This window comes from Macrotis lagotis, chromosome 4 (genome assembly GCF_037893015.1).
Source record: "Macrotis lagotis isolate mMagLag1 chromosome 4, bilby.v1.9.chrom.fasta, whole genome shotgun sequence".
NCBI lineage: Eukaryota > Metazoa > Chordata > Mammalia > Peramelemorphia > Peramelidae > Macrotis > Macrotis lagotis.
In genome coordinates, this window is record NC_133661.1 from 275,525,223 (window position 1) to 275,536,637 (window position 11,415).

Here is an 11,415-nt window from a genome sequence, read left to right on the forward strand (position 1 = left end):
CATAAATCAAAAAGAGGAGTTTATATAGAAATAAAGAATGAGTAAGAACATATATTTGAGGCCTGCTTATCAACTGAAAAAGAAAAATATATCAATATAAAAATAAAAAATGTTTTTGTGTGTATTGACTTGCTACAATTAGAATCTTATTCTGTTACATATTCTCTAGCATTTGCATATTACATATATGTATCTTATATATGTATATACATTATATGTATATGTGATATTTTTGTGGTTGTTGTTTACCTATTTTCAGTCATGTCTGATTCTTCATTACCCCTTTTTGATGTTTTCTTGGCAAATATACTGAAGTGATTTGCTATTTCCTTCTCTAGCTCATTTTACAGATGAGGAAACTGAGGGAAATAGGGTTGAATGACTTGCCCAAAATCACATAACTAGTAAATGTCTTAGGTTCTTCTTACTCCAGGACTGGCACTCTATCCATTCTACTATCTAGCTGCCTGGCCTGGTGGTGGTGCTGGTGTTGTCGTGTTTGTGTGTGTGTGTGTGGCAACTAAGTGGCACAATGGAAAGAATGCCTGGCCTGGAGTCAGGAAGACTCATCTGACTTCACACACTTACTGCTATGTGATCCTGTCACTGAACCTGTTTGCTTCAGTTTCCTCATCTATAAAATGAACTGGAGAAGGAAAAGGTAATCCACTCCAAAAAAATACAAATGAGATCCCACAGAGTTAGACATGACTGAACAACATCAATGTTATTGCCTAGAGCAGTGGTGTTAAATTCAAATAGCAAAGGAAGCTACTAAATCCAGAAGGATCCTTGGGGGTTCATCTTGCCTTAGAAAATACACATTGTTAGTTATGTTTTATTATATTTTTATTCACTTTGTTAAGTATTTCCCAATGCATTTTAATTTGGTTTGGGTTATACTGATAAATACCATAGGCTATATGTGATCCTCAACCACATATTTTACACCTCTGACCTGGATTATTTAAAATGCTAGTGATCACACAGTATATGTCAGAGGCAGGGTTTGAACCCAGGTCATTCTGGTTCCAATGTACTCTATATATTGTTGCACTGGGTCAGCACACAGAAAATAGAATGCTTTTCATTTACCTAGAGTATTTGTAATGTTGTTAGGATCTTTGAAATCTAAGTGAAAGTCCTTTATACAGTGGTACTGCAATCCCACCTAAAGACTTCCATATAACTTGGACAGCTACAGATACCTAGGAACTTGGTGAACTATCTTCAGAAACTCAAGATTACTAACTGGGAAATTAAAATCTAATTTTGAATCAATTTTGCAAATATTTTATGAAAAGTACACATGTAGAGTTTCAAACTGTATTTAATCATTCTAAATATCTATGCAATGCAAGAAATCTAACTAGAGGATTTAAATGGTTTCATTAAGAACCTAGTAACCTAAATAGAAAGAGATATATATATATATATATATATATATATATATATATATATATATATATATAAAACTAGATTGAATCAAGTCTACCCACACAGTTTCAATATGCTTTCTATTGCTTCCAGTAAAGAAAATGTAATTTTAGCTGAAGAAATCATATGTTATTATTAGGAACATTGGAGTTTAGGTAGAGTATAAATATATAGTGCCATAAAAACAAAGGAAACATGAAAGCTCCAGTGAGCAATTGCTTATTACAAATAGCTCTAATCCCGGGAGCAGGGGAAGTAAATAAGTATTACCCTTGTAAAGTGGGAAGTCTTTGTATAAAATACTATACATGTTGACAGCACTAAGACTATCTAGAAGACTTTGTTTTTAATTGCTGTTTGTAGTGAAAATACTATAGACAACAAATAAAACTTTTAAAAGAAATGAAAGGGGGAAGGTTTTTTAACATCAGCAATATCAATTGATACATTAAAAAACCCTGAACATATGTGTTGTTTCACACTCAGAAGACCTCTCATGTTTGCAAAAGTGTGGACAAGGATATCTTCTTATATTTCTTCTTTGGAATGCTGCTTGGTCTTTGGAATTTTCAAACATTCAATTTTGATTTTTAGGGATAGTTGTTTTTTTTCACACACTTGTTTCACACATATTGTTGTAGTCATATATCCTGTTTTCTTCATTGTTTGCTTTTGAATCAGCTCATTTAAGTCTTTCCAAGCTTCTTTTTTTGACACATTTATCATTTCTTTTAGTATATTGCATTCCTATGATTTGATTGCTGATCTTTGATTAATAGACTACATTATTTCTAGTTCTTGGCTAACATAAAAAGACCACTTTTAAATATTTTGCTGTATGTGAAGGTTTTCTTTTTTTTCCTTTCTTTTTTGTTTTTAATGTTCTCCATGGATATGTAACTGGTAATGGATTCTAGGTTAAAAGATATGGGCATTTTAATTATTTAATTTGTACTTTCAAATTGTTTTTTGAAATGCTGTGGAAGTTCATAGCCCCATCTATAATGCACTAATGAGTCTATGTTCTTATAACCCCTCTAATATTGATTCTTCCTAGCTTTTATTTCTCTTACTAATCTGATCCAGGGAATACTCTAAGACTAAATTTTAGAAGGGTTGTGATTCACTTTTTTTCTTTTTAAAATTTTTTAAAAATTTCATTTATTTTGAGTTTTACAATTTTCCCCTGATCTTACTTCCCTACCCCCACTCCCCACAGAAGGCAATTTGCCAGTCTTTACATTGTTTCCATGGTATACATTGATCTAAGTTGAAAGTGATGAGAGAGAAATCATATTTTTTTTAGGTTTTTGCAAGGCAAACGGGGTTAAGTGGCTTGCCCAAGGCCACACAGCTAGGTAATTATTAAGTGTCTGAGACCGGATTTGAACCCAGGTACTCTTGACTCCAGGGCTAGTGCTTTATCCACTATACCACCTAGTCCCCCCAATCATATTCTTAAGGAAGAGACATAAAGTATAAGAGAGCAAGATAAGACAATAAGATATCATTTCCCCCCCCCTAAATTAAAGGTTATAGTCCTTGGTCTTTGTTCAAACTCCACAGTTCTTTCTCTAGATACAGATGGTATTCTCCATTGCAGACAGTCCCAAATTGTCCCTGATTGTTGCACTGATGGAATGAACAAGTCCATCAAGGTTGATCATCACCTCCATGTTGCTGTTAGGGTGTACAATGTTTTTCTGGTTCTGCTCATCTCACTCAGCATCAGTTCATGCAAATTCCTCCAGGCTTCCCTGAATTTCCATCCCTCCTGGTTTCTAATAGAACAATAGTGTTCCATGACATACATATACCACAGTTTGCTAAGTCATTCCCCAATTGAAGGACATTTACTTGATTTCCAATTCTTTGCCACCACAAACAGGGCTATGAATATTTTTGTACAAATGAGGCTTTTACCCTTTTTCATAATCTCTTCAGGGTATAGACCCAGTAGTGGTATTGCTGGATCAAAGGGTATACACATTTTTGTTGTCCTTTGGGCGTAGTTCCAAATTACTCTCCAGAAAGGTTGGATGAGTTATTGTGATTCACTTTAATAGAGGGAATTTTCACCTATAAGTTCCCTATCTAAGGACAAAAACCCTACCTCTCTCATTTTATGGATAAGAAAATCAGGGCTCAGAAAAGCTATTGACTTTAGATTGGACACTCATCTCTCAAGTTAAAAGAATGTAGATTTAATTCAGGTCGACATTTCCCACTATATTACAATTTCTTATGGAATGGTTGAATATAAGATATAAACAACAAAAAGAGCTAAATTTAGAAGAATGAGAAGCATTATTTTCAAGTAGATTTTTTTTTATTGCTCTCCCCACTCTCTTGTCCTTCTTCCCCTTTTCTGTTTTCCTGGGACCAATTCAGGATTATCCTTCTCTGTTCTTGTTTCTGTGATCCTGCTTCTATTCATTTGTCAGCTTATCCTTGATAAAATGTTGGAAGATAGAGACTTAAGGCTATATCAAATGATGCTAAATCAACAATCATTTATTAGTGTAGTGACAGACACTACATTGTGCTAAGGATGTCAAAAATAAAAGGCCAAAAAGTCCTTGTACTCTAATAACCCACAATTTAATGTGGAACATAAGACTCTAAGAACTATATGAAAGCAAGAGCTAGCATCATAGGTGATGAACCAAGTCTTTGCCCAAAATGGAATTTTATCTAGGACTTGGAGAAAACCAGAGAATCTAAGAGGCAGAGATGAGGAGGGAGAGAATTCCAGGCAAGTTGGATAGTGAGTGAAAATATCTGGAATTGGAAGATGAAGCATCTTGGTCAAGGAAAAGCAAGGAAGCCAGTGTCACTGGATTGCAGAATATGTGGAGGGGAGGTAGATATGAGAAGCCTGGAAAGACAGGACAGACCAGGTTTTGAAAGTCTTGAAAAGTCTATTGAATAGAGGAAGTGCTAAAATATCTTTCAGAATAGAATTTCAGTCATAGAGAGGTTTTTTTTGCAGAATTTTACTCATCTATTTAATCATAATATATATAGTTTGTAACTTATTTTGTCTTGTTTTGAGGCTGACACAACTAATTATGATTTGACATGGCATTATTTTTCTTCACATGCAGAGCCAAAGTGTCCACTAGATGGCATTCAAATAGAATGAATGATCCAGATTTTTGTATAGTCTCTCTCTCTCTCTCTCTCTCTCTCTCTCTCTCCTCTCCCTCCCTCCCTCCCTCCCTCCCTCCCTCCCTCCCTCCCTCCCTTCCTTCCTTCCTTCCTTCCTTCCTTCCTTCCTTCCTTCCTTCCTTCCTTCTTTCCTTCTTATCTTATCACTAGAAGTTTTCAGCTTTCTGCCAGAATTCCTCTCTGGATCCAGTTCATAACACCTTTTACAGTGACCTGTATATCTATTTTCTGACATCTGATAAAAACTACTTGAGCAAATGAATCACTTTTCATCTAACAACCTGGTTTCATATAGCTGGAAAAATGCTGTATTTAGACACAAATGAGTATGAATTAATCAGCCAGTGAGGATTTACTGAATGTGCCTAGCATTATTCTAGTTGTAATGGATAAAGAAAGAAATAAAAGACAAGGAAGATGATGGTCTTATTGGGAACACAAGTGAAATAATTATGGACAATACATTCAGGTACTAGGATGGTCAATAAATACTATAGGAGTTGATAGAAAGGAGATACCGCTTTAGATGGGAATGGTCTAGGAAGTTTTCATAAAAGATATGAGCAGGAAGTTTAACTTTGAAGAATGGGTAGGATGCATAGTAGTGGAAGAGTTGAATAGCCATGAGCAAATCTACAAAGATGGATATTCACATATCTTGAAGAGCATAAAAGGCTAGGCTTTCAAAATTAGATGTAAGGTAAAAGGGCTCATTTTCTTCTTTGAAATGTATTTTCTTTTGTTAAGGTAGGACTTTTTTCTATATTCTGACTTTTAAAACAAGAAAGGTAGCAAAAGTTTTCCTAGTTTGTAAGATGATATGAAAAGATTGATTTTCAGAGAAAAGGACTTAAAAGAAGGAAAATACCAGTAAAAGCTAAGGTCAACATAAGCAACAAAAATTATTTATTTACTCTATGCAATAACAAAAGGGGATATAAAAAGTTTTTTTAAGCCACAATGCCTGATCTCAGGGAGTTTACAATCTAGTTTCTATAAACAAACAAGTGTGTTCAGTCATTTTAAATCCTTCACACATCCTTTGGAGGATAAGTGTTCAAAGAATGTGAAAAAATAGTTCTCAAAAAAAGGAATTGTAAAAGAACTTCCTGGATGACTGCAAGTAAGAGAAATGTACATGACAACAACTCTAAGATTTTCCTCATTCTCAGAAAATTGATAAAGATAACAAAGTATGGGAATAGTCAGTGTTGACAGAGTTGTGGAAAGATGGAATACAAGAGTGTTGGTCAGGCTGTGAGTTTCTCCTGATAATCTGGAAAGAAATTTGAATCTTTGTTAAAAAATATCTAACATATACATCGACCTTAATGCTTGACATATAATTCAAAGAGCTTGAAGATACAAACTAATATATCTCATATGCATCAAAATATTCATGGAAACTTTTTCTGTCATAGTGCCAATTGATTGGGAAATGACTAAACAAATGTGTATGTTCCAATCTAATAAACATCTAAGCAAAACAAATAAATTAATAAATAAATGAACAAATGAATTAAAGATTATGTAGTTGACAGTTTGACTAAGGAAGCTCTGGAGAGAAATAGCTTAGGGAAGGGGAATATGAGTCATTAGCTCAGGTCCCATACTCTGAATGACAGATAATTTATTTTAGGAAGAATCTGTTAATCACTATTTTCTCTGCACATCTTCCAGAGTATTGAATTTCCTTCTTACTGAGAGGGGAAAAGGGGCCTTGTTCTGAGATTTAGGTGCCTTTTGAGTAATCACTGAATGTGCATTGTCTAAGTAAAACTGAGACTTTTTAAGAACCTTAGCTTCAGAAGGGTAAGATTTTATTTGGATTCATCCTCAGTCATCCTGTTGCATATTCAGCCACTGGACTCAGATGACCGCAGAGGAGAAATTGAGGTGGGTGACTTAAATTCATTTCACTAGCATGTCATGGCCCCACCTTTCTAATCCTATGTTCCTCTTTAAGAATGAAAGACAAACAACAATAAGATATTCTGAGTAGGATGTCCTCCTCCTTTAGACCACCATCAGTAGACACATCTCCACAAGTAAGATATCTTGGCCTCAGATTATGCTACTTTAAAGCCTGTATGTCAACTGGTGTCTGGGGGTTAAATTCCTTTAGAATTTAGAATCTAGAAACATGAATTCCATGAATGAAATGCAATATTATCTTATTGTAAGAAACAATAAGAAAAAAGACAATCAAACTCTGGAAAACATATGAATGATGATGCCAAGTGAAGTAAATAGAAAAGGGAAAGCAATATATTCAATGACTATAACAATGTTAAAGGAAAGAACAATAATATTAAAAACTGAATTCCATGCAATTATAAAGCCCAAGCTTAGACCCAAAGCAGATATGAAAATGAATCTCCTTTCCTTCTTTCATGAGGTGGAAGGACTTCAGGACTTTCTTGATGGATTAGTTACATTTTCTAAACTACTTTTCCCCTCTTTTCTGTTTTTTTTTTTATTAAAACAATTGTCTCTGAATAGGAAATGAACATATTGGGAAGGTATCATAAAAAACACACATTTTTAAAAGATATCAGAAAAAATTTTCAAAAGCAAAATCTTACTCAGCATGACTCTTACCTACTTTTCCAATTTTACTTCACACTATTTCCCTTCATACAGTTTCTGTTCTGATCAAACTGGCCTGCTACATGTTCTCTACACAAGATATGCTATCTCACATCTCCAGGCTTTGCATTACATAGGTCCACCAGTGCTTACAACTTCTCTTTTTCCTACCATTCACCTCAGAGAATTCTTTTATTAAAAACAAACAAATATTAAGTCAAGTGCTGCTTTCTTTTTTGAATATCCAAAGTATTAATATTTTGTCCTTCCCTTTTATATGTTATATCTCCCTACCATTCATCTAAGGAGACTATTTTAAGGAGACTATAAGGAGACTATTTTAATTTTGACTTTATAGCCTCATTCTTAGCATGATGACTTTCAGATAGTAGGAGTTTGATACATGTTTGCAGAAACTTGTTAACAAGACAACAGATGTCTAGGGCCAAATGAATGCCCCCAAACAGTGAATGCCATAGAGAGTTCAGAGGACAGAAAAATCAATGTGGGCTAGAAGAGGTTAAAAAGCTTAATAGAAGGGGGCAGCTAGATCCTAGAATCAGGAGGACCTGAGTTCAAATATGACCTCAGAAACTAAATACTTACTTAGCTGTATGATCTTGGGCAAGTCATTTAAACCCCTGCCTTGCAAAAAACAAAAACAAAAGCTTAATAGAAAAAGCAAAGGAGAGAATCACGTAGAGTAAGAATTTGAAGTATTGTGAGGAGTTCAGAGCAAAATACTATTTCAGTGTTTATTAAATAATCAGTAGACTATTGAGTTGACAGAGAATTTGTAAGAGAATGTGTAGGATAAGATAATTTGGGGGGGAGATTATGTATTCTTAATAGATGATAGTTGATTAGTAAATCATATGTGTAGAGGTGTGGGTGAGAAAGCCTTGAATACCAGATCAAAGAATTTGAGCTCTGTTTCACAGAGTAGGGAACCATTGAAGGCTTTCAAACAGGAGAGTAAAATGATCAAAGAACTGTTAGAAAGATTAGTCAGACAGCACAAGTAGGATATGAATTTCTCTGCTTGGCATTTAAAGTCCTCCATAATCTGGCTTAAACCTTTCTTTTTCTTTTCTTTTGTTTTTTTTGAGGCAATAGTGGTTAAGTGACTTGCCAATGGTCACACAGTTGGTAAATGTCTGAGGCCAGATTCTAAGTCAGGTTTTCCTGACTCTAGAGTTGTTGTTTTATCCTGGATTCAATCTTATTTCATCTGTTCTTATTATCCTCATTTTACAGTTGTGAAAACTGAGGCAGAGGTCAAGTGATTTGTCTAAGGTCACAAAGCTATTAAGTATTTGAGGCTAGATATGAGATCAAGTCTTCCTGATTATGGGTCCTGTACTCTTTCTACTCTACCTCATTGGTAACATGAGCAATTTCAATGCTGTTTCTTTTATGTTTTTTTACTTTATTTCAGGTGAATAAATATTCCAAGAGGACATTGCCCAAATGACCACAGGAGCCATCAGAGATTCTACCAGCAAGCAGAATTGGAAGTTGCATTTGCCAGAGTAGTAATAACTGATGAGAGGAATATTCTTTGATTAAGGGGGAATGAGTCCCTCAAGGTCAGAAGAAATTTCTTGGATTGTGGCCCCTTCTGATGGTTAGAAATGATGCATATAGTCTATAGATGCTAAAGAAGTACTAATTCTTATATCCCAACTGGGTGTCACCCCTTTGCCATATTGTTCTTTACATGTTTTATTACCCTTGCACTTTACATTTAATACCATTCTTTCCTATGAGAGAACTATTTTGTAACTACTCTTGTTATCTTTTCAGTAAAGCTTTTCTATAAACTAATAGAATTGTATTGTATACAATATAGAATTTTTATTCTATAAACTAATAGAATTATAACAATAGATTGATAATGTGGAGCACACTGCATGAGGTCTTGTGAGGAAAAGTGCTAGAAACCCATCATCTCATGTTTACTCCTAGAACTTCAAGGGCAGTTGTAACCTCTAGGAACCAGTGCAGGTGCCAGTTAGAATACTGAGCTGAGAATATAATAGTTAGAGACTACTGAGGGCTACAGAAGGCAGAGATCAGGTTGTGAAAAATTTTAAATGCCAAACAGGGGACTTTATATTTTATCCTGGAGATAACTGGGAGCCAATGAACTTCAATGAGTAGGTAAATACCATGATCATATTTTCCCTTTAGGAGATCAATGACAGTTAAGTGGAGGATGAGTCCAGTTGAGAGATGATGGAAACCTGTTCTCTGGTGATGGTTGTGTGATTGGAGAGAAGGGAACATATATGAGAGATGTTGGGAAAATAGAAGTAACATGATTTATTTATCTGTGTTAATTTTCCCCAGTAGAATATAAGATCCTTGAAGACATGGATTGCTTCATTTTTGTCTTGTTAGCTCCAGTGCCAAAAATGTAGCAGATATTCAATAAATACTTGCTCATTTGAATCACCCTTTAAGTCTCATTCTCCCTGTCTACCTCCTCCTCCCAAACACCCCCCCCCCACATACACACAAAGACTGGCAGAATTAATTTATTTCTATTAGTCTTCAATATGACACAAACTGATTTGTTAGACATGACAGAGAAGATCAATGACAGTAATGAGGTTAAGAAATGAAGAGTAGAGAGCAATACTTATGGTTTTGTAGCCTTGGAGCCTATAGCCCTTGGGTAAGAGGTTCCCTGATCCCCTAGCCTTGAAGTGGCAATCTAAATGTGGCATATGGATGCTCCAAAACATAAGCAACAGAAGGGGATGGCCAGAACAAATTGTGACTAGAAGGTGTGCTTCTAGTGGAGTAGAAGCACAAAGGTCTTTGATTTATAGTGACCAGCATAACCCTCGTGAACCTTTGAGTAAACCATAAGCAATTAAGAAATCATCCATTTCTAACTTTCTATTAGAAGGAGAAAAGCTGTGCTTAGATGGAGGGTTCTTTAGTAGAGTAAATTTCACCTTCTCGACGAACTTTCTTTCTTTCTGGGCTCTTCAGTTGTCTACCTCGAATTTAATGTTAATATTAATGCATTTTTGATAGAGCAAAACTACAGTTCTGAGTAGATTCTTAAAGAATTGATTGTTTATTGTGTGCAAAGGCCTGGTCATTATTTTAATCCTTCAAGTAAAGGTCAGTTTGATCTGAGATGAAGCTCATTCCTCAAGTGCAGAATGGATATCATGGTATTTTGTTTCCTTGCAACCAAATTTTGTAGTATCCTAAAGAGTAGCTCATTAAACTGAGAGCTACTGTGGAGCTATTTGCAGTGGTTTCCAAATATTTTGAGCCTAGAAGGTGGCTTCATGTGTCAACTTCTGATTGAAACAATTTAGAACACTGCAGGAAGTAAAAAGCAGACAGGCAAGGGCAAGGCAATATAAACATGGCCAGATTTACTCTAGCAATTGAATCCCAGGCTATAGGCTCCAGGATGCAGAAATAAAAATAACATTACCAATAAACCAGGATGGTAAAACTGATAAGAACTCATTTCTTTTCACATTTCAGGGCTTGAACTGATCAACTGTAGAAGAGTTGGAAATTGAATGAGAAAGAGAATTGTAACCCATATCTATCCAGAAACAACACTACCATCAGATGTATTCACATATGCTTTTTCCTTTTGCCTGAAACTGGTACCTTGGGTTACTTTGTAAAATGGACTAAACTATCTCTAGGTTATAAACATTGTATAAGCCTATAAAAAGTTCAACAGATTTTTTACTAGGTAATAACAGCTGAGGACTGTGAACATGAAAAGACTAACAAAACTGAGTTATCTGTGTTCTTCTTCACTCCTCACCATTTTTGTTTTGTTTGCTTTTAGCCCAATTTTTGATCAAGTATAAATTCCCATATGTATTATATACATTTTGCCAGATAAATTTAGCAAATCATAATTCAAAACATATAGCATAGTTCCTCAGTCTTGCACATAGCCTCAAATATTTCTAGAAAGGGAGAGAAGAAGGAGAGAGAGGAGGGTAGAGAGAAAGAGGGGGAAGGAAGGAAAACAGGAAGGCAGAGAGGAGAAGGTAGAGAAGGGAAGGGAAGGGAAAGGAAGGGAAGAGAAGAAAAAGGAATAGAAGGAAAAAGAAGAGAAGAAAAAAGAAGGGACAAGAAGGTGATAAATAGTTAGTTGTAGTCCTCAGAAAATTTAGGAACCTTCAGAATCAAGATTTTCTAAAAAGGATTCTTGGATTTTTGATC

The 11,415-nt window shown here is 35.1% G+C and overlaps 1 long non-coding RNA gene across 1 annotated transcript in view; it reads left to right on the forward strand.

Annotated features, from left to right (window-relative positions):
• The window catches only part of LOC141522572 (uncharacterized), a 77,712-nt gene extending 66,513 nt beyond the window's left edge, over positions 1-11,199 (forward strand). Inside the window, exons 4-5 of the long non-coding RNA XR_012478238.1 lie at positions 8,636-8,786; positions 10,714-11,199. This is a non-coding gene — a long non-coding RNA (uncharacterized LOC141522572). The remainder of the gene's footprint in view (positions 1-8,635; positions 8,787-10,713) is intronic.
• The last annotated feature ends 216 nt before the right edge of the window (positions 11,200-11,415 follow it).